Here is a 24767-nt window from a genome sequence, read left to right as displayed (position 1 = left end):
CATTTTTCATTTGCGCTGCTGAGCTCTTTTTTTCTAACGTTGGATATACTAACCTCAAACATACTTTTGCTGGTCTCTGCCTTGACGATTCTTTCTTGCTTGCGATGTTCTCGGCAGGCCGATATTGAGTCTGATTTTGCTCTCCAACTTCTCCCTTCTTCTGCGGTTGGCAGTCCTGCTTGTCTGTTTGGTGTTTCTACTTCTGTTAATTTCGGTACAAATTTGGATCCCGTGAATATGGAGTTTAAGAAGTCCACTGAGTCATAGTCCCCAGTAGCACTTTGAGGCTACTTTCAACTACAGTCAGGTATCCTCGACTGCAAACTATCCCCTGTACAGATCTCCAGTCTAGACCGGATGGCTCGGTATAGATTCATAGCGCTTTGTCAACAGTAGGGTTACCTCGTACAGGGTGTATGCCTAACCCGCATTTGCAATAGTAAGGGTAGATGAGGAGCTTCTCTCGAGGAGAGCCACATAAGAACCTCCCTTAGATAATAATAATAAGTTGACTCCCAAGGAGGCATATTCAGCATATGCAGCCTACTGCTTGATCCTGTCCAATTTGAATAACAAGCCCTGGCGGAAAAGAGCTAAGCACAATTGTTTTCTTTCAATATAATTGACGTAATGATGTATGTATTGCTATAAAACTTGAGTCGTTTAACAGAAATTTTGCAAATAATCTGGCCAGAGAATCGAAATGCGCCGATAGGATTTGACATTATTTGGCTCCTTCCTTTTTGTTTGCATGGTCAAGGACAGAAATGTTTATTCAATATTATATGGCTGCTATAAACCCCTATATGATATATAGCGTGCTTGGCAATGCGTTTCAACATCCTTCACGATTTGCTAAAAAGCACTGGTCAAAGGAAAAAAATAAAGATAGGAGCTTACAACTATGACGATGAAATCCACACACAGTTGTTGGCTGCCAACAGAGCCTATTTCAGCTTATAAAAACTGTTCCCCGCGAGACATCTCACCATAGGCTCAAAGCTCTTACTATACAAGAATATGATGTTGCTAGTCCTTATCTATTCCTCGGAGACCTGGGTTCTTAGCAAAAGAAATTTCGACCTCTTGGCCGCGTTCGAGAGAAGAATTTTTGGCCCCCTACATGAGGATGGACGAAAATCTATGAGCGATACCATGACCGTCAGGTTGTGGATAAAATCCGGCTCAATGAGTTGCGGTGGGCGGGTCACCTAATCCGTATGGATGAGGATGATCCTGCCCGGAAAGTCCATCAGGGCAATATCTATGATAGAAAAAGAAAATGCGCAGACCCTGCCTGAAATTGATGGAGGTCAGGACACCAGACAGCTTTTAGGGATATCGAAGTGGTGGACCTCGACATAAACCGGGATGTCTGGAGATCCTTTCTAAAGCCGGTCTAGACCGGATACTGGTTGTTGTGCAGTAGATGATGATTTCTTTGGTGTGCTATTGTATTTGGTGCTTCAGCTTAGTATTGAATTATAAATAAATGAACCAGAGTTAAAATTTTGATTTGAGGGCTGCCTCTTCCCTTCCTCCTCTGTAACTCGCAACACTCAGAGTAATATAGGGGGTAACCTTCAATATAATGGCTTAAGGATGCCAAGGCAGGTTGGGAACCCCAGGGGCCGTGCGTCAAGAATATCTGAGTCAAGAGAAGCATCGATGGACGAGGCAATCCCTCGCGGATCATCTCTCTCGATCAAGGCACTCAGGTCCATGTTTGTTTTTTTTAGGTTCTTTACGACAAATAGTCCGACATTTGGGTTTGCTCCCAAGCCAATGGGTATAATATATATCATATAAATATAAATAGCATAAAAACAGGATGAAAGCAAAGTGCTACATGAGGAAGAGGAGTATTCTTCAGAATCTCACTCCATTAGGCCCAAAATATAGCCAAAGACGTCATATCAGTTTATTGTAGACCTAAGGTCTGCTTAACGCCTGCCGTGGTCGAGATTCAAACCCGGGAAACGGACAACCTTGCCAATCGAATCTTTTGTTAAATATCATTTCGAGGTGTTTTATGTGCCGTGTTGATATGATCCATGACTGAAAAATAATCAGAGCTCCACAAAGCGAGGTTCCAATGCAACCGGCCTTTAATGTCGATGCAATCTACAGTCTATCCAATATCTCTTCTTAATTGAGGGTGTAATAGCTTATTTGTCAGGCACTACTTAACTTATTTAACGCTGAATAAGCGTTGCAAAGCCCTACTTAATGGATTGAGCACACCAGAACTTCTCTCCCCTTTATGGGGGTGAAACATATAATTTTTAAATGATTACCATACGTTCGGGATATACTAGTGAATCTGCTACTACTGAGACATTTGGATTTAACAATTTTCGGTTCAGACTGCCGACATTGACAGCATTGCTGTTCTTTCGTTCGGCAAAAGGATTCAGTTCACACTATCATATAGAACACAGTTAACGGGACAACTATAGGAAGTCGACATACCAATGTGTCAAAATTACATGGAAGCACCGATACAAATCAAATGAGTAGGAAAGATTTAATTTGGAAATTCTGTAGGCTAGAATCCTCGGAAAAAGTCAACCAAGGAGGTCTTGCTTACGGCGGATCACTTTCAAGAGGAATAAAAGTACCAAAGTTGCTCAGTAAACAGGCAAAGGCAAAATTCAGCGACAGTCTGTATAGTACATAGTCTCACCCATTAGCACACACCAGGGCCGTAGAGAGAAAATCTAGGCCCGGCATGACATGTCAACAAAAGAAATAAGATAACTGAGAATAACAGTCGTCGCCAAGGATCTCTTAATTCGGTTCCAGTTGGCCGAATTTGATGCTTTTCTCACAACTATATATTTGCAGTCATGATTTTAATAGGGAGATAACTTCATGGAAATCAGGCCATCAACTACCAAGCAGTCATTACCTCCTCCGTTTGTCTGCCATAGTGCTTGAAAAAACATGGAATATTAAGAGGAAGCTTGAAGGTTTACGAGTTCTAGATACCAGTTGGGTTTCTCAAAATGCTAGCACAGCATGCTCCGCTCCGCATAACTTAACAAATTTCTTCAGTTTCTGCGACGAGCTTGAGGGCCTTATCAGGTTTTCGATTCGGGCACGAAGCAAGAATTCACACAGCCGATTAGAGAAATTTGAATTCTTCCCGACAGATGAGAGAACCCAGGAGAGCGGCATTTTGATTGTTCCTTCAGAAGTGGAACATGAGAACCTTGGTAGACCTTTTAATGGGATATCTCTCCTAAAACTACCACATGGGAAAAATCCTGGAGATCAGTCCCGACTATATGTAGCTAATCTGAGAAAGAAGATGAGACGGCCCTGTAGTTCATTGGCAGCTGTCCGGCCTCCTCAGACCTCATCCTGAAATACCTCGCACTCTCTACTTCTGTCAGATGTTCTCAAATTTACAAAAGCCTTTAAATACTGCAGGCGGAGGCTACTGGATCGGCGATTTTAGGGGAGAGTTCAAGCCTAGGAAAAGCTGCGGCTCTCCCTTCATGCTGAAGGAAGAAATAACCCTTAAATGATGATGAAATCAATATACATGATTTGAGTGAACCAATCATCCTCTAGGGACCCACTGAAGAAATATGTTCGTCTCTGAACAGATTTCTTTCAAGAGTTTCCCTTACCTAAACAGCTAACAAAAGTTTGCTAGGCGATTGTCATCGCTAAACAGCGTGACACGGCCTCTTTCTCGTATTTTTTTCTTGTAGATTTATAGGCTTCTTTCTTAATTGGAGCAAAGTTTCCTGATAGTTGCTGTTGGAATAATCCTGATCAAGGTGGTAAGACAATTTGGGCACCAGCGCAGCACCAATTAATGTCAATCAAACAATTGAAGCAGACCCTCCTTGACATTAGTTGGCGCTGCGCTGGTGCTCCAATTGTTAGCGAAACCTAACAATACACTTCCTCAGGTTTGTGCTGGTCATACCAACCACGAGCGTTTTTCTGGGTATTTAGCGCTTTCCTGCCTACAACGTAGATTTGAAGTTGCACTCATTGGCAATGTGCACTCTATCCTCCCAAATTCTTGATTGAACTAAACAATCCATAACCTTTTGATAAATCCGAAGAACCATACCAAAATGACGTATATCTAATTTTATTAATCTTTATTTCGAGAAAACTCGGCCCTGGGAGAAACCAGCCCCTTCCCACGTACCTCCCGTCAGTCCTGGCGCTCAGCATTCAGTTTCTAGAAACACGACACATCCTCCAATAATTAAATAAGCAAGTGAACTACACACGACTAATTTTACCATCAGTCAATCTATATCTTCCTTTGTAGTTATATAAATCTTTTAAATTTAATTTTTCGTCGGTAGGGATACCACAAATGTTTCTTTACGAAGATGGCAATAGAAATTATCACAAATTAGGCACTGGGGATTGACGTCCACCCCATTAACATAGTAATTGTAAGCAGACAGGGGTTTTTCGTGCTTAGGTTTCATCGCATTATAATTCACAAAGGATATGACATATTCAGCTGCCTAAGACATATTTTGTTATCGTCATTCACAGCGGAGTTATCTATTCACTTGCACCTGAAAACGGGGTTGCTTCAATTCAGTCTTTATAACTAGCTCCACCCAAGTACTTGGGGCCGGTTATTCCGGAAGACATTGATAATTTGATTAAAGAAGAATAAGGCTGGCCATCTCCGTTCTGCTTAACAAACTCTTCTTGCAAGAAATGTTTCCTATCTCAGGTAAACGGTACTAACCATGTACACAGGAAGCCCCAAAATATAATCGTGTTGTAGGGTTCATCCCTTACCATATGAAAGGGCTCCACAATGTGAGCAAATAGTAACCTATAGTCGTGGTGCATCCTCTTTTCCATCGACCCTACCAATGCAAGAGCAGCTTTCCCCGATATCATTGAACCCCATGATTATCTTAACCGCTTGAACCTCCATAAACTGATCCGTTGGCCTACACCCAAATAAAGAGAAAAGATTCCAATCCTATTAAAATTCCTTACAGAATATTGAAGCTGTTATGACTGCGGTAAAATTCTTTGTCTTCTCGAAAACCTCTCCATCAGGGAAAACAAAAGCATAGTATCCCTGGATTGAGGGAGCAGCATTTGGCCAGATTCTTTCTGTCAGTTAAGGTGGGGGAATCAAAGCATGCACCAATAAATTTGAGCCCCGGAACTCAACTATTCCAATGCAAATATTCCTCGGAGCTTTTATTCTTTTCCTTTATTATTTCCTCAAAAAATTCTAAGACATTTTATCGATCCATCACTTTCATCCCTAATTGGTCCTTGGCAGCCATGAGCGTGAAACTTTGCTCTCCTGCCGCGGAGTATATTAACTTACAATTGCCTCAATTACTGAGGCATTGAAATCATCGTCCAAAGACAAATTCACGATTGTACAGTCGCAGTTACTTTCGTCCTTCCGCTACACTTCTTATCGTTTAAAAACTTTCTACCCATAAATTACGACGAATGTCAAAAAAGTTTTTGGGTGTCGCCTCGCCTTTCAGTTTGAAACCCTCCCCCTGGTCTGGTTCCGATCAGAATAGGGCTTCGACCGAATAAAATCCGACACTCAAAGCCTCCTTTACACACACTTTGACTGTGATGACTTTGTTCCGCGTTTCCCCATTATCCATACTTTTCGCTCCCCGTTTCAGGTTCAACACTGTCACATCTGGTAACACATTTCGTTTGCCAAATAATTTCCGTCTAGACATGCGGGCGCAGCCGAGGGAGTATCATCCAATGCAACAGGAACTACCGCCATATATTCATGGGGAGACCGGGATGTCGCTGGCTGCTGGAGCTGCCGTTGACTGGGATCTGGGAGCGCTGAGCTCAATCATCCCAAGAGCTTCATCCCCATCGCTCCCTTTCCATCCGTCGTAGCGCCATCGCTTCCTTCACACGGCCTCCTCTCGGAAGAGGAAATTACGTATGTATAGAATGCATATTGTCGGGAAGACAGGCATGACTGGTTTTCGGGGGAAGTATGGGTTCAATGCGGTGGGAGAGTGACTGGACCGGGAGACTTAAAGTTCAAGCATTGATTTGTTTATTTGGTCTTTTCCTTTTCTGAGTCGTCGTTGGGTTCCTTCTTCCCTGGTTCCTCGCTATGGAACTTCCCTTTGATGTTTGCTAATAAAACCGACCGCCAAGAGCAATGGTCCCTCGGACAATATTACAAACATGTGTACATTGGGACGACGAAAGTGAAGGTCTTTGCTTTCATCTCAAGACTGCGAGGTCGCTTTGCGGATGTAATGAGCTGATGACTAATTAAACAGGCTATGCTGATGCACTTTCATGGAATGCTCCAAAGGAGGAAACGAGGAGCGGCTGAATGGTAGCGGAAATCTGTTTGTCTGGTGGTTTTTTGGGCTCTGTGGATAGAGCTAGTCTTCACATCTTTCATGCATAAAGCCATCTTGCAATTGATTGTGTATTAACGATAAAAACTGTGACAACTGAATCAGAAGGAAGTTAGCTTACTATGTCTCTTCCTGTTTTTCTACTCACCGGGAACTGTGAATTATTAATCACATTTTCCAGGCTTCCTGCAGATTGTGTGTAAAATGCGTTCCTTTTTAGGCTACTGAATATTTGAAAAGTTTCTTAAGTAGAATAAGTCGTTTTGTAAACAGGACGCTACTTAAAGAAGTTTTTCTCTTTTTCATCTTCATTTCTGCTTGAACGAAAGAAAATAAGGCACAATTATGACATCGTAAAGATGAAATCGAATTTCAAAATTTATATTCACTGCCTTTGCAGTTTCTACATCCTCTGCCGCAGTTGACAGACCGCTATTTAAGTATTACCTTCACAGGGTGGGTATGCCTTTAGGCACTCGTTGCTTCTCGTCCTTTGAGACAAAAAAGAGGTTTCCTTTTTTTGGGAGTAGGGTAAGTGAATGCGTTTACGCACAGAGTGTTGGACTCCCGCAACAGTACGCTGTCGGACTACCAACTAAACACCTCCCTGTCATCAGAGAACTAGTCTGGCACCGTTTGACATATTACTTCGCGCTAGCCCTCCCGCTCTCCCGGCTTTGGGAGCCTTCAAGTCAGGGAATCCCATTCAACAACGAGAGGGGAGGGGAGGCTTCCGATGCACCTCCTTGTCAAGGACATCAGCTCATACCTCCACGCCATACAGCAAAACCGACTGCGTTACTCCCATAAGGAGACGTTTCTTAGTAGATATAGGGCCCCAAACATTCGCCATTAACCAACTCAAGGCCGCGACTCCAGCTTCAACCCTGTCCGCTGCTGCTTTGATTTGTTCAAAAAAGTTCATCTTCGAGTCGAGCATTAAATCAAGGTATTTAATCGCTTGGGATTCTCCTTCTGGTCAAGATGAGTACTTCGGTTTTTTCCAGCGCAAGGTTGAAACCGTGAGCTCACTCGTCGCATCGATATGCCAAGTCTGCTTTGTGCCTGTTCAATAGTGCGTTCGGCAACAAGTGCCGCAACGTCGTCTGCGTAACCGACCAGGCGCGACTCTTCGGGCATATCGAATGTCAGCAGACTATCGTAGGAAGCGTTCCAGAGGTCCGACATTAACATGGATCCCTGTGTTACTCCCGACGGGATTTTCATCCTCCTCTGGCCCTCTAGCGTATCATAGAGCAGGGAGCGATCATTCCAATAATCCCTCTATATCCGCAAGAGATAGTTTGGCACGTAGAATGAGCATATCTGTCCATCTTACGGAATTGAAGGCATTTCTGATATCAAGCGTTATGAGGAGCTCTATCCGTCGAGATCGACGGCTGTGTGTCTCGGTTCGATGAACCGCATCTACGATCTCCATAATAGTATCCACTGTGGATCTCCCTGTTCTGAACCCGAGCTGCCTTGGGGATAAGTTCCCGGCAGCGCGGATCGCTTCAGCGAGTCTACTGCTGATGAGGTTCTCGAGCACGCTCCCGGCCGTGCCAAGCATACATAGCAGTCGGTATGCAAACGGGAGCTCCAGGTCTCTTTTACCCTTGCTGATCAGGGTGACCATTTTCACAGATCGACAACTTCGCTATAAGCAATACACTTAGTAGTTGCTTCCTGGATGTGTGTAACGAAAGAGGCGATGATACGGCCTCGAAAAAGGTCAGGGTCGTAAGGTTGGTCAACTGCGACCCCCTAAGTTCAACATCAACCGCTTGTATGATCTCATGATTTTTCGCTCGACAATGGGAGAGCTATTTTGCTAATTGAAGAGCTTGCAAATCTTTCGCTGGTCTTCTGAAGGACGTCAACGATCGTCTTCTTATCCACAGCGACGAGCAACTGAAGAGGTGGAATGCTTCCTAACCGTATCACATTTGGTGAAGTTCTTCCTCTTGTGTATAAAACGGCAGCAGAAGAGAAATCATTTCGGCCATCATTACACTCAAACGGAGTAAAGCCGCTGGGCTTGACAGTCTCCCCGTAGAATTATTCATCCTGCACTTGAAGTTACTGCATATATGCTACTTCCAGTCGTGCGGATATCTTGGAAATCCGCGACGGTTCTTAGAGAGGGGATGATGGTTAAGATTCCAAAGAAGGGCACCCATTTTGAGTGTGACAAAACGGAAGGAGTGTATCTACGTGCTCGCTGCGTCGCAAAGATAATAGCTAAAATAACTCTGGAACGCATCAAAAAACGTCTCGAAAATTTGATCAACAAACAGCAGGTTGGTTTCCGCTTTGGATCTTCATTGACCACATCAACACCCTACGGATCCTTTTGGAACAGTACGCGGAGTTTAGGTCTGGGCTTCAGCTGCTCTTCATCGATTACGAGAAAGCTTTCACTAGCGTGAACAAGGAGTATCTGGAGTGCTCTACGCAAGAGGGGTACTCCGGAGAAACTAATAGCCATTATCAGAGCAACATATGATGATGCAAAATGTCACGTGCTGCACCGAGGTAAAATCTCAAAGGATTTTGAAGTTCAAAGTGGAGACCGGCAGAATTGCATCCTGTCACTTATTTTATTTCTCTTTGTTATCGGTGACGTTCTTCATGCTGCCTTCTCCAGAGCATGCGGAGGAACTCAATGGACTATGACATCTTTCCTCAAACACTTCAACTATGACGATGACATCTCTTTGCTCACTCACCAGGTCGTGCTGAAATGTTGCTGAAATGCCTATGAATTTGGAAAGAGGGGCAAGTAGAGTTGGACTGAAGACAAACACCAACAAAACCAAAGTTCTCAGCCTGACCGGCCATCGCCCACTCTCTATTTACATTAATGGGCAGAGCATTGAAGCCGTCGTTCAAACTGTATATCTAGGAAGCGTGGTTTCTGCCGACAGTCGCACCGAACTGGATACTGCCCGACGCATTAACAGTGCTAGATTCTTGCCTTAAATCAACTCTAGAAATCACAGCTCCAAGATCAAGTTGAGACTCTTCTGTGCTAGTGTTGTTTCTGTGCTGCTATATGGGAGTAGCACATGGAAAGTGAACTCCACTGTTTCTCAAAAGCTCCAAGCCTTCGGGCCTACCGTACAGGCTTGGCACTCGTACGCATTGTGATTGGAAGGCAGAAGTAGCAGCCGATAGGTCACACATTAAGATAGGTGATAGTAGCATTGCAGGTTACGCCATGCATTAGAATCCACTCTTCCAAGATGGCCGACGAGTGGGTCACCCCTAAGGCACTTGGCACAGAACAGCAAAGAAGCAATGCAGGATATCAGGAAATCGTGAGGGGAACTGAAGCGCATTTCAGATAACCGCGAATGATGGCGCGCGGGTGCATTTAACGCACTATATCCCACCAAGGGGTAAATGACAACCATATTCATATAGCCGAAGTAATTGATGCATCAGGTTTTCTTTGGTAGGATAGTTGAATGCATCCCGTACGGGATGCGCAGGGAGTAGTGCCCGTACAATGTGGTCCATCTGCTCGGCTTTAAATGAATAGGATTTCCGTGGAGCTCGTTTTTTGGAGTTACCAGTTTGTGACCGAGCCCCCACAGGTCCCTGTTAACCAGATTTTTCCAGCAACGATCTTTGTTTCTGCGGAATTTCCTTTTGGATGATTTGTACTCCGTCATTATGGTACATGCCTCCTCCCGGTCACTTAGACGTTGTGCTAAGCGGTGGAGCCTGTGACACTCCTTCCCCAGTTCTGTAATTTTCACCGTCAGAAGATTTGCCACGTCTCGATCCGCTCCTGGACATGGAAGCTCCCCAGGTCGTCGCTATCAGGTTCACAACTACAACGCCACCACCCCCAGGAATACCTTCCAGCGCGGCCCCACCTGTTCCAAGAGTTTCGACAAACCTCCCAGTGTCCACTTTCGCAACGTTCCATGCACAGAAAGAGCGCCGGGGTGGCGCACAGCGAGAGTTTGTGTCCACCACTTCGAAGGCAATGTATTGATAATCGCTTGCCGAAAAGTCTTTCAGAGCTCGCCACCCGACCACTAGAGACTCCCATGCGAAGATTACGTCTGGAATGCTTCCCTCGCAGCCTGGGCGCCGGGATGTTGGGGTGGATTCAGTGTTTAGAACTAGTCCTGTTCTCGCTGCCATTTCAAGAATTTGTTTCCCTCAGGAGTCTGAATGAGACATGCCCCATTATTAGTACCCTAGCATTGAAGTCACTCCCGACCAGGATCCACCCATCCGTGCCTAAGATAAGGTTCTCCAAATCATCAAGCCTGCGTCGAAAGTCCGGCATCGTCGCATTCGGCATAAAATAGACGTTGAAAACGTTATCCCTGAACACCGAATCCGACAAAGCAGTCCCCTCGGCCTTGGGTAAAAATCCTAAGGAGGGTGCCATCGCGAACTCATATGCCAGCGGGACCTGATATATCAGGATGCCATGAAACTGGGTCCTTGTTTCGGTACTGCTCACTGATGAGTACTAAATCAGCTTTGGGCTCCGCAGCGAGCTGCGCTAGCGTATTGCTTGGCAACTTCCAACACAGCGAGTTTTTGGCCTCGGGAGTTCGCAGAGGTGATACCAATCCGGACATTTGCGTTTGATGGCCTCCTCTACCTCGTTCTTCTCGGTTGGAAACCAAAGCTTTCTCTCCCAGAAGCCCCTTGGCTGCTTCAAAGAACGTAATATGATTTGTTGTCCTCGGGCCTAGTTTGACTAGGACTCCACCATTCTTCGTTTTACGAATAGAAGACACTTCTGCTCTGCTATCTTTGGGTTTGATCTTGTAACGGATTTCACTGAGAACTTCCGCAAAAGTTTTGCCTTTCGTTGGCTTAATAAGCAAAGCTGGCTGTCTAGTCCTCCTTCGTATCTCCACCTTTTCTTTTGGTACTCCGTCTTTCGCACCCGCTTTCATTTTAAGCAGAGGTTTTTCTGATGACACGTTGTTGTCTCTTATTCCTCTTCGCCTTCTTCTTTTGAGTCCTAGAGAGTACCTGCGTGAAGTCTCCTTCAGATGTCCTTGCCTCCCTAGTTTGCTATATAATGGGCTGTCTGCGGCATGGCACTCATAGCGTTCTCTTCGGGAGACACGGTTGTTTCTGCTTCCCGCGGATTTTCTCTTACTCTCCATTTCCGCCTATGGAATTCTGTGAGCATCTCCAGCTCCGTCAGCCCATTTTTCACCCCTTTGCTGACATTTTTCTGGAGGAACATCGCAGATCGTATGCGCTTCACAATTGCCGCACAGTTCTTAATAAGCCGACAGCGATCCCACTCGGCTTATATTGGAAACCATTTGGTTAGTTTCGGCAGTTTCCATTTTGCCTCTTTCCGCAGCTATAGCACTGCCTGTTACTGTCTGGGTTCGCGTCTTCATTGCAGGTGCCTCATTACTTTGTGAGTCTTCCTCTCCGTCTAGGCACCCCGATTTCTTGTCGGGTATTTCAGCCCTTGCTGTGCGAGCTAGTGCGAGCGACACATTTTCGTGCTTCGTATAAACGCAGCCAGCTCACTATCCATTTCCACTATCCCCTCGTTCGTTTTCTTTTTGTTCGCCATTTAAGTTTTTTTACCAGTGCATCGTGTACAAGGGAGCGGACCGCAGTAGTCAGGAACGGGTATATTTTCGGAGACAAACCCTATACTCCAGTTCCAGCAACGAGGTCTACTAATACCGATTCAATGAGCACTACCCGACCAGAGTCCGGAGGGGTTTGGCTCCTGATACACGTCACAACTACCATTTTGGCAAAATAAGGCTTACATCACCCCCTCGATGTCGACGAGGAGTGGTCGACGGCGCCGGGGACTCCCAGTGTGTCTCGGCGTGTATCGGCCATTAGCAGTTCGCTCTTCACCGAGGCTACTACCAAGGACGCAGGTATTATGTCAGCTAGGAAGTCAGAACTACTTGCTCGAGCACCTCGGGGACGCCACACCCCGTATCGTAAACGACCCGTTAAGGATTGTTGACGACCCCTGAGGGGTCACAATGCATCAGCTTTGTGATATCGATCCCGGGTTCGAATCCTCCTGTGGCCATGGGCGCTCATGGTTCTCTAAAAGGGTACAATGAGCCTTTAAAGGTTTAATTCTTGGAATTACGGTCCTCGCTATTAAGTAAATACATAAATGGAGGGTCAAGAACGCAACAAAAGTATAAGGTTTCTTGCTTTCGAAAGAGGACTCCTGCCACGTGTAGTATTAAGAGGAAGGTAGGAGTAAAAATAAACAAAAGTTTTCCTTGTTCGCAAAATGTTTTTCAAAGTGAACCTTTTCCATAAACAAATCGAGAAACTAAAAATGTTGCCTTAACTTATCCTTAAAGTAAACAAACCCTCAGACATTCTAAATACATATACATACATAGATGTGCAAAACACCGCAACGGTATTCTATTTTTTAGTCCTACCTAATAAAAAATTCAAATTGCAACTCCACTTTGAAAGAAGGGATTTATGCAATAACCATCAATTTGCATATTGAATGAACCCAACGTGCTGCTAATGTGAATATAAGAACGCATCTCCTTTGTTTCCGTCTACGCTATTGAAGCCGCCAAACAAATCGTTATTGATTTTCTGCTTCCATACACCGTCAACTCAAGCCCATCTCAGTTCAATGGCCGCTTCCTTCTTCTGCATTCTTCTCCCCCCTCTTATTGTCATTATGCTGGCTACAGCATCAATGCTCGTACCATCCTTGCATCTGCCATTGACGAATTATTCCAGTTCTATGGCACGTGCGCTTCGACCCTTATCGCTCCAGAAATTTAATACACCGGTCCATAATCCGCTTTCATTATATTTTTTTTTTCTATCATTTTTCTTTCCTGCGAATATTTTTGTCTCGTTGATCGTCACCCAGGAACTTGAAATTGAAAACAATTCCCCTCCCGCTGTCTAATGCGCTGTGCTCAATGCTCACCGTACGGAATCTATACATTTTCCGACAATTATTTTACCCATTCATATCAGAGGGTTGCCCGTGACATTCCATATTGCGGTTGGGTAGTGCACCAGTTAGGTCCCAGGACTGTCGGTGGCAGCCAGAGAGAAACACAAACTACCGGGTTCAATGGAAGAGACATCGTCATCACCACGGATAAGCTTGTTCACGGGATGAAATTATCCTAGAAAGTAACAGCTGCATCGGACAAAGGATAGAATTCCATTCGCCTGCCCACTCCGGCCCAATTCGATTGAATCGCCTGCTAAACACCTCGGGACCTATGGAGCGCCCTTATGCACTCAACATCCCAACCAGTCCATGCAGGCAATACGAAAATCCCAACGGGAGAATGGGAAAGGATAAAACGGAGGAGAATCACATTATGTGATCGGAGCGGTTGCAACACAAACGCAGCTACATCCCCAAAAATATGTACATGGTACGTGTCCTTAACTACCCCTATAGTGTCATGTTATCATGGTGCTTCGTGCCATATCGAATGCTTATTTCTTCCTGGATTTTCCGACAGTTATGCTTTTTGTATCCTTCTCTTGCCTTGGTTGGAATTGGCAACCACTCCCGTGACGTAGTAGAAAGGAACAACGGAGGGATGCAGACTATTGCAGTAGTGTTCAATGCCCTTGATATTCCTGAAGAATGGTAGTGGCCTTGTATGAAAGTGCGGAAGCGGAGTATTTGACCAAAAGCAAATAAGGACTACTCATTAGATAAGTGAGAAGGACGATGGAGAGCGGAGGCTGAGATGAGGGAGGTTTTGTAGACAAATTGGGAAGGAGGCAATTCCTGATAGTGACGAACTACTTTAAGAAAATGTAAAGGTATCTCTGCCTTTTGACTAATCCTTTGAGAGAACCCTGAAATTCAAATTCATCTTTTTTTATGAGATAGACTCTGCTTGAATGACACTTAAAATAAACAATTTGGGCATCCACTGTTCCCTACACACTTGTACGTTCTGCATTTAAAGCAACCCTCGTCAATTCGATTACACAATTCAAAATAAAACCATCTGGGCCACAAGGGATTTCTATCACCCCCTTCTGACGTGCATATCCTCTCTCCCATATAAGAATATACGAGAAAGATTCGATTGCATAAAGTTCCCAATCCACCCTACCTGACAGGCAGACCAGGATACTGCGAAAAGTTCAGGGTGAAATTTCTACTATTACGTTTCGCTCTATGTGTACAATGTTGCCAAATCGATTGTTGACAATGTTGCCACACTGTACCAATCAGGCTCCCAATCATCTCTGATACTTTCTTGAACAATCTGACAATAGACTTGGTGCTAGATTGCGTCCTGAAAGTATTAAAAATCAAAGCATTACCCTTGATTTCTCAATCCCTTTTGCAACTTTAGATATATAATTTTTCCTCTTTGTTAATGTGTTTTTTCCAAATGGCTGAGCATAATCAAAAGCCAATAGACGCAGGGCTGACGAGCAGGAAGAATTTGGTAGGGGGTGGCTTATATAAACGAGGGTTGAATGCAGCCTATGGTACTTGTGAATGTCCCGCGGGACGAAAATTAATGTACAGCATATTAATAATATGCCGTAATATGGGAAGGAAAATTTGTACATATATGTGTCCTCCGGGCAAATGGTCTCTTTCGGCTTATTCATTTTCAAAAAAGGGATATAACCACATAAAACAGACGGACAGAGAAATATCTCCCACAATTTCTCTTATGCATAGTTTCTGTTTTGTATCGCCACCAAGGGATATTGCGTGTGATATTCAAATTACAATTACGTATAAACAAAAGGATATGGATGAGACTCGGAAACAGGGGTCAGTGCATATATTCCGGAGTTAGAGAACAATGACGCTATGATGAATGGAAATCTAAGGATGGATGGTTTGTCGTGCAGCATTATTTCTATGGAGTGATATGCAGGAGGTTCCTAGCCCAGGAGTTTGATTAATAGGCAAAGTTAATCAAAATGCTCTTCCCAATTTGAGATCATTCTTCCTTTGGCAGTCAGTTGGAATTAGCCTTAATTCTATGTATTTATTTACATATAGGTTTGTGTTCTATCCTGTTATTGTACTTCACCCAAATAAGCTTTGTCTGAAGCAAGTTTAATTTAGTGACTGTGATCCTTTATTTTTCCCTGCTTGTAACTTACAATCCCTTCCCTATCAATCTCTATAAGCACATTAGGTGTGATACCTATGAATTGATGGATGGATCCAAAGGGTCCTCTTTGTTTCAAAAACTGGCGTTAAGGCTTACGAGGAATGATCTGTCAGAAAATCATTATTTTTTTTGCGCGAAAATGAGCATCCTTCCACGGGAGGAATCTGCTGAGGTCGCAATTTATGAAAGCCCTAAATACCTTAATATTACTATTGAAATCGAAGCCGAGATAAACCTTCATCGGATTAAGTACGCACAAACCCACTAGGAAAATTCAACAAAACATGTTACCCGCTTCGAAGTCAACTGCAAACTTCACGAGTTCGACGACAAATAGACAAATCCTATGTTGAACTTTGAGAGGCTATCTAGCACAGCATGGTACCCTAGACTTGCGGGCTTAGGTTGGTTTTCAGGGAGTCTTCTAGACTCCTCCTCTCTGAGAAAAATCATGGAGAGGGAGAATCATCCTGAATTTGTGCAGATACTTCCTGTAACCAGAATGTCCTGACAGGAATTGAGTCAGTCGGTAGTTAATATCGCCGTGTCGCCGCTGGATCCACTCCTCAATACGGGGAATCAAAGTGTGTGTCCAGCGACCCCTATGCGAGTCGTCGCAGCGTTGCTGCCACTTCTCCAGCGACTCTGGCCTTGCCGCCTTTCGGTATTCTGCATCCTTTTTAGGAGGACTCATTTTCCTTTTCTCGTACGGGCAGCTGGACTCACTTGCCAGAATGTCTATCCGGATCATTCCCGCAATAACACACGTCGCCTGATACTGTTCTGAAGGCACTGCACATCCAAGCTGGTGCTCAGAGGTGGCGGCGAGGAAGATGGGGCGGCAACCCTATCGGCCAAACCAAAACCAAGTGGCCGAGGAGAACCTCCATAGTGGTGGCACCGGGAGACGCTGTAATCACTTTGGTTTGCGGGCCGTGATTCAGTAGGCGAATGCTCCAAAGGCCTAATCAGGGCGATCAGACCCGAGTCTGCACGGGGACTCATCTGAAGTGGCAAATTGGTCACGAAACCTTACCAATTAAGGTGTAATTTCTCTTCCTGCGCTTAGTGATGAGGACCGCTTCCGTTTTTTCCTCGGTAAGTGTCAAGTTCTCTAATGAACTTTTAACAGTGCTGATTGCCTCGTCTGAGTATAACTCAGCATCTTCGAGATGTTTTGCGACAACAATCAGCGCTATGTCGTCAGCGTAAACCACCATCGTAGCTTCCTCCGGAAGGGGAAGATTAAGTACATCGTTGTGCATGATGTTCCACATCACGGATCCCTGCGGACACCCGCGGACATAACGTACTCCTGGGGGGTCTGTCATCGGTGTCATACCAGAGCCTCCTTTCAACTAAATAACTATCGACGATAGCAGCGAGATAGGCGGGAATACCAACCTTCGCTAGTGATTTCCGTATTAGATTCCAATTGGCCGAATTGAATGGATTTCACGTAAAGTGTTACTACCACCAATATTTGCTGGTACTACCTTTCCATGAATTGGATCCTCGGCCAAGCCGGTAACCAATTTGATGGCATCATTGGTTGATCTAGCTTTGCGGAGTCCCTACTGTCGATCTGAAAGGCCACCCTGGCTCTCAACAACCGGGAGCAATCTATTATAGACCCGTTCTAACATTTTCCCCACAGTGTCCAAAATACATATGTGTCTGTATGAGGATGGTTCACCTGGAGGTTTACCAGGCTTAGGCAGAAGTACCAACTTCTGCCGTTTCCATGCTGCTGGAAATAGGCCCTCGGCCATACACGCCTCGAATAACTCTGGATTTCACGGCAAGCTTTAGGGCGTTATTCGGCACCTCGTCCAGGCCCGGCGCTTTATTGTCTCCTATTCTACCGCATATATCCAGCAGCTCATCTCTGGTGACTGGCGGAATTGTCCTCATATTCACAGGTGGTTGGAGTGTGCCGGTGCCCTCTATTTGCTAGGAGAATGACGCCTGGTTGATTTTCAGCAAGAGGGTAGGACAAGTGATCTGCGGAGATGAACGACCTCTGAACCGTCCCATCATGATTCTATAAGCACTTCCCCACGGGTTTACGTCCGCCTCTTAAAGTATTTCCTCTTGCTTCGCTGGATGGCGAACTTGAGGGATTTGCCGGCTTCCTTATAGGTCTCCTTTTGCCCCTCATCGACTCTACCTACCGCCCTGTGAGCCGCTCTTCGGGCTCGGCCAGTTCACCATTCCACCAATAGTTTGGTCTTCAACTGGGGAATGAACACCTCCTAGTCCTGGCCGCGTTACATGCTTTGGCGATGTATTGGACTATATGGACGGCTCTTTCCGTAGAGGCACCTGCTTTATCAGATCGGTCTAACCATACCTCTACAAATGTCTACTCATCCAAAGCTTTTGCAGATCAGCCTGAAATCCTTCTTGGTTTCGGGCATGCTGGGTCTTTGTCCGGTAGCTCAACACTTACCTTAAAGAAGATTGCCTGGTGATCGATGTCGGTGTAACGTTCGCTGACGCTCCACGACATACCACGCGCCAGTGCAGGGCTGACAAAGATCAGGTCTACAATCGAGCCTGCCCCCCCTTTCTGAAAAGTGTTTACAGGACCTTCGTTACACAAAACTATGCCCATCTGCGCAAAAGCTTTTAATAAACTGCGCTCCTTAGCATTTGATTCTCTGGTACTCCACTCACGGGCCCAAACCTTGAGATCACCAGAAATCACCTTTGGGTTTCGTCCCCTTGCGTCGAGAACAGGTTTATCAAGCATTTGCTCGAATTCAGACAGTTTCAAACTTGGTGGGGCGTAGCAGTTGTATGTATTTTCGCCCACACAAAGCCACTAGCTGCCTGACTGTATGGCCTGTCGACCGCAAACCCATATCATCGCTCCACCAGGCCCATATGACACCAAGAGGATTTCTATACGGTTCACTTATGATGGCGATTGTCATCTTGGATTCGGACGTGGTCTGTTCAAATAAATCCTCAGTGACTCTGCAACGATTGACGTTTATTTAAATAAACCTTATTTTCTCATTGCAGTGAGGACCTTAATAAATTTCGGACATTTACCAATTCCGGTAATATGCCGGTTATTCTGTCCTTCTTTTACTACGCACAATAGGCATTTGGAGACCCTATTGCACTCCTTGGCAATATGTCCTTTCTCGCCAAACCTTTTGCATCGATCGGAACGATTATTGGTTCTTGGTCGCTAGACGATGCGATGGCCGAGCTGGTTCAGGCGTCAGCTCTGCAATCTCCACCTCGTTCATATCCGAGCCACAGTCAAGGATATTTTTGAATGTCCGTTGAGATAGTACAATGGGACTACCAAAAGCCCAAAGACTGAAATTACCACTCACTACGCAAAAAAAACACGTACATAATGGAGGCTTCTATAAACTAACAATAAACTCAAAAATAATATTTTTTTTTGCCGACCTTCTTCGCATATTTTTAACCTTTTTCTATATTTCCAGGTAGGTGTCAAGTCCGGAGCTGGAAGGAGAACCGTAAGTAATAAATCTTATTGTTCGCATTTGGAAGGGTTTTCGGATTAGGACGAAGAAAAATATTATAAAGGATATTAGTAAGTCGTTTAATCAAATCGTTTGTTTTAGTTGTTAAGTTTGATCCTTTTTTTTTTGGTTTTTACTTTAGTTGTAGACTAAACTTTAGTTATAGAAAAACTTGAAAAGGAAACTATCGGCATCAAAATAATTGTCAATTTCTAGTGTGTGAATGTTTAAAGCGCTTGTTGGGTTTTTATTGTTTTTCAGAAAATTCGTTCATTTAAAATATACTTTCTGTAGGAACTAGCCCTTCAAAGACCAGATTTATATCGGTCAAAATTTTCCAAATATAGTTATGATCTCTCCGTCGGACTACCGGATGAGCTTGTTTCTGGTTTGAAACCTCGATGGTCTAATTAATCTCAACTAAAGTTCATTTCTGTCGTTAGTATAATTCCATTTTGGGCTCTGTCAAATGCCAAACCTCAGATTTCCAAACCAGAAAAGAATGGTCCAGATAGCCTCACTTGCAAAACTTCGTTAAGAAAAAAACATGGTCCCCTTTGAAGCGTTTTTTTCTTTCCGATCAGCTTTCCGATATCCTTCATTCCAGGGATAAGAACCATCTCGCAGGGGTTTTACCCTGTTAGCTCTTTTCAATACCTTGCCAAAAATATCTCAAGAAATTTGATCTTCAATCGATTCATAAAAACTCGGTTTTTGAGTTACCGCGGCATCTTCAATAATTATTTTCGCTAGTGGTCTAATACCTTTGCTGTCAAACCCTTGGCGGGTTACGCCTTCTCACTGAGTGAGTTAATGCTCTTTGAATCGCTTACGTTGTTAAGCTCATACGAAAATTAAGTTAGTAGCTTAGTGCTTAGTACTCTTTAGACCAACATGTATGCACCCCTATCATCTCCCTTTCTGCCGTAATCTATAATGCTTTGTTGCCTTTTCTTCCTCAAAAAAAGGTTTAATTCTGCGACTGCATTAGGCTGCCTGCTCCTCAAGCCGTCGGTTCATTGAATTGGAACAGACAGTTTGAATATCGGTGCATGGTCAAAAGGCTGCCAAGTAGGGGGGTAGGGGGTTAACTACTTCATAATAACGAGCGTGGCACCAAAATCACGTACCCCATTAAGACGGCCCAATGATTGAAGACCCCGGCCACGGTGAGGGGAGACTACACCTGTAATGAGCATTGAAATTATGGGGCACTCAGTTTTTCTTTAAAGAGTTTCTTTTCTTTGAGTTCGTCAACTTTGTATTACATTTTTTTCCCAATAAGAAATGTTTACCTTTTAAAATACCTACTGCTATCTAGGCTATTCCATACTGGTAAGGGTTGGTATCCGCGGAAATTTTACATTGTCCGTTGCAAGAATGTTCGTCTGCAATTGCTCTCATCGTCGCCTCTTCTTTGGACCGAAGACGGAACGTAGTCTAGAAGATTTGGTAGATGTTCAGGACTGTGAAGAAGGTAGATGGTCAGGACTGTCAAGAGACGTGAACAAGATTTCAAGTTAGTAAGGTATACCAAGGGATTTACTTTCTCGGCAAATCAGACGAAAAGCGGATGTTTGACTAGAAAATCTTGAATTGTAGTTGTTGCCAAATATGATTTGTTAGACCACTTGTTGGCTTGTATGCCTATCACAGAGGTCAACCCCTCTCTAGCACGTAAAAAAAGCAGACATAAATAACGTACATAAGAACAAAAGTGCGGCCAGGTTGGTCTCGCTTAGAATTGAGATGTAACCACGAAATATAAAAAATAAAAAGTCACCGGACCTGTCACTCTGAAGGTCCAACCCCTCGGCAACACATGTGAGCAGCATGTCTCTTCAATTTTTTACTTAGATCCATGTTGAATGAAAAGCTATATTATCCTAAGAACAAGATGTCTACAGACGAACTGATTAGAATGTGGCAGTGGAAAGGTCACTGATTAGAAAGGATCAGGATTTAATTGCAAGTCCGACGAGTGAGTTGCTTCATCGCTTTATATCGCACATTGACGAACTGTTAATACCGATTACGTCATGAATGTCTCTATTGCTCTTTGTGTTTGCTCCTCTGGTGTAGGCTTGCCACTAACCCAACCTTAAGTGTATGATGATACCAGATTCAATTCTGCACAGAAAAAAAGGGGAAAAATAATAATAATCGTTGGCGCGACAATCCAATTGGATCAGGGCCTAGAAGCGTGTTAGAGCGCTTCATTCAAGACCCTAATGGTATACTACAGAATTACAGTACCCGCTTTGCGCTCGTTCGAGATTATTATCCTGATTTGGCTCAGGTACTCATTCATAGCGACTCACGATACAAATCCCACTGTCACCAGTGAGATTTGAAAAGCGACCTTTCGTACGACAGTCTAGTGCTCTAACCACTGAGCTATCCGGACATGGATGAAGCTTGATGATGATAAAGCGGAGAACAAGGAACATATATGTATATACATCAATATCGCCCAGGACGGTTGAGGAAGACTGTGAACTTTTTTTTTACAAAAAATTCAAAGAGTTGAAGGAGCATACCTATGGTGGTCCTTTGGTTATCATAAACATCATGTAAGTTCCACAGGAGGCTCTCACTGGAAATGAGAGTGCTTGTTTTAAGAGTAGTATAAATTCGGGAAAATATCTTTTTTGTTTTTTGATTGAATTTAATTTAAGTTTTTTATTTCTTCAAATTATATTCGTAATAATCGATGGCTCAGCAATCCAATTGTGAATCTGAGCCTTGTACCGTTTCGTTTAAGACTTACTTCAAATGACCAACTTTAATCGGAATATTATCTATTGCAATCCTGTCGTCTTTGTGAAAGCATCCCCCACGGATCTTTTACGGTCTCTGGTCGTCATAGTCGGAAAGTGCTTTCAACAGACACATTTCGAATGAAAATTTTCCTCTATAGGAAGTTATGAAAAGACCAGAATAATTAACCTCAAAATCAAGCGGTGGATCAGCTTTCATTTTTACTCACACGGGCTTATAACGCTCTGCTGGAAGATGACACTTCAAGATTTCCTTAATTCTGAATGCGCTTTCTCAATTACCTCAGTTAGTTAATTTGACAGTACAGATCAGAGTGAATGGTTTGGCAAGTGAAGGGTGGAGCGGTAGAGTTGGTGATTTTCTTTCAATCCTAATAATTTATACGACGTGACGTGAGAAGGCGTTTACCATGCCTAGCGCGGTTACCTGAAATGCCCTTCAGCATCGTCCACGACCTCCCGGGACGCTCGCACTTTTTCTTTAGTGTTCTGCGCCAAGTGCTCTTAGGGCGACCCACTCGGCGGCCATCTTGGGAGAGTCGATTCCACTGCACGGCGTAGCCTGCAATGCAATTTTCGCCCCTCCTTAAAAAGGTGACCTATCCACTGCCACTTTCGTCTTCCGATCACAGTGTGTACGAGGAGCAGGGCTGTGCCCCGACCAAGTTCTTCGTTTGCGATAATGTCCGGCCAGCGCACTCCGGTGATATGAAACAGACAGGTATTGACAAAAGCCTGGACCTTTTGAGTAACAGTGGAGGTCACTTTACTTGTCCTGCTCCCATATCGCAACACAGGAAGAAGACTAACCCAGGACAGTCCCAACTTGATCTTGCTGCTGAGATAACTGCATTTCCCGATTTTAGACAAAGGAAAACATCCAGTTCAGTGCCACCATGGGCAGAAGCCACGCTTCCTAGATATACAAATTGATCGACGCCTTCAAATATCGAGAACTGTAACGTTGCGTCCGTCGTGACAAAAGGCAATTTGTTATTCAGCTGGTCAGGAAGGAAGAAGTTGTCGCAAATAATAATGGTTCCAGCATCGGTGAAGGTCTTGCAGGTGATCGCAAACATTTCAATGGTCCCTTTAATGATGTTAACGATAAGCTCCTTATGCAGATTATGAGCAGCTTAAGAGGTGGGTTTTGCCTGGATTCTGAACGGTGTAACACCTGGTGAAGTTTCAGTTGGGTCTAGCTATTCACCAACAGCATAAGGATACAGGCCATTCCTCCAGCAGAAGTGAAACAATCTCAGCTATCGATTCACTGAAACAAGGCAGGGTCACCCCACTTGAAAATCTTGCCCTGGAACTTTTTTTGTATCTGCTTCAACTTTTGCAAAATATCTGTTCCACTGATCTGTATATTCTGATAATCTGAGAGGTCGTTATTGCCGGAAAAATAATAACTAAAACTGGAACGCATTGAATTGGCCAGGTATCGGTAGATGAGTTGATTAGAAGGCAAAAGTACGGTGAAAAGATCACAAATCCTGGGCATTGTACCAAAATATTTATGGAAGTTTCGTCACTCTCTCCACATTTAGCTTCCAATGGCAAGTGAATGTTTCTATTATGATCCCAAGGCTCTTCTTGGTTCTCTCTGCCGATTTTGATCATTCCTTAGCGTCATAGCCATGAAACCCGTTTGGATTCCACAAAAGGTTACTGGTCCCCAGAGTGTTCTTGCTCCTTCCTGTCCAGCTCATCCTCTGCGTTCTAACCCAATATGGCCTGGAACTCATATTTTGCAGACCTTATTGTGCAAACCGTGCGTGTTTAATTTATCAAGGCATTCCCATAGCTTAGGAGGCAGATCTGTGGCGTATATTTCCACCTGGAATATTCTGGTCTGCCTACCCATGATCCCGGCGCCCTCTCCTTTGCTGTAAAGAATCCGTCAGTGTACCAGGTAAGTCGTAGGTCACTGCCACTTTCTCCCAGTTTGCCTTGTTGGTCCAAAGTGTTTCCACATATGGAAATTATACTCCTTTGTCATTTATTTCCTGCGTCTGCATCATATTTTTAACTGAAAATAAATCTTCCAAGTACAAGGCCTGTTTCGACCAAAATTCTGCAGCAAACAAACCATGTTAGACAGATGCGGTTTATGCTGAAAAATATGGTGGAAATCTTGGCTAATGCCGATAACTTTTTTTTCATCGCATTTTAACAAAGAAATTTGAAGATGAAAACAAAGGTGCGCCGAAGTACCCCCAGATGTGTTGCCCAACGATCAGAGGGGAAATCGTTCGTTGAAGTGCCGCGAGCTGACAGAAGGCACCAAAGGCGGCTCAAAGTTTTGGATGGAATAACCACTAATGATGAAACCTAGATTTTTGAGCATGATCATGAATCAAAACGGCAAAGCAACGAATGAATTTCGCCAGGAGCGCTATGACAGCGTTACCCCATCCTACGCGCAGTTCAAATGTATCACCACCAGATTCTTTTTGTTTCAAACACTCTAGGGTCACTATTACAGGAAGTTGAAAGCGGTCATAGAAACTCCGACAACCTATCTCAGTAAAGTTCCCGCTGATGCCTGTCTGGGAACCTATAGAAACTGAACAAATCACTGGAAATTCCGAGCCGATACAGAAGGATATTATTTTGAGGAACTTAAAATTTGGAGTCGACTTTCAAAGTGACTGAAGGAAAAAAATGGGGTTGCAGCCCGAAGATACTACTTTGCATATATACTGCAATAGTAAGACCAATGATTACCTATGGAGCGGTAATCTGGGCAGAAAGAACCCAACTCAGCACACAAGCCAGGGAATTACATAAGCTCCAAAGGCATCTGCACATACAGATGCAGGCAAGGAGATCAATATTCAGGATGGCCGGTAGCATGAGTGAGGCGGGGAGCTGCCTAAAGGAAGATTGATATCCTTTCTAGGCGGTATCCCGAATTACTGATACCGAGGGACAACATGACAACGAGGTTTCACTTCAATA

General features: G+C 44.2%; 2 protein-coding genes across 2 annotated transcripts in view; both read left to right on the top strand.

Moving 5' to 3' along the window:
* Positions 1-24767, top strand: part of LOC119652697 (protein disks lost) — a 534030-nt gene that overhangs the window by 40135 nt on the left and 469128 nt on the right. The gene's annotated exons all lie outside the window — the stretch shown is intronic.
* LOC119652698 (brain tumor protein) overlaps positions 19014-24767 on the top strand; it is a 234900-nt gene continuing 229146 nt past the window's right edge. The window contains exon 1 of the mRNA XM_038056980.1: positions 19014-19091. The gene's annotated coding sequence lies outside the window, so the exon portion shown is untranslated. The remainder of the gene's footprint in view (positions 19092-24767) is intronic.

The sequence above is a fragment of the Hermetia illucens genome, chromosome 3, assembly GCF_905115235.1.
Source record: "Hermetia illucens chromosome 3, iHerIll2.2.curated.20191125, whole genome shotgun sequence".
NCBI lineage: Eukaryota > Metazoa > Arthropoda > Insecta > Diptera > Stratiomyidae > Hermetia > Hermetia illucens.
This window is presented reverse-complemented; position numbering and strand designations above follow the sequence as displayed.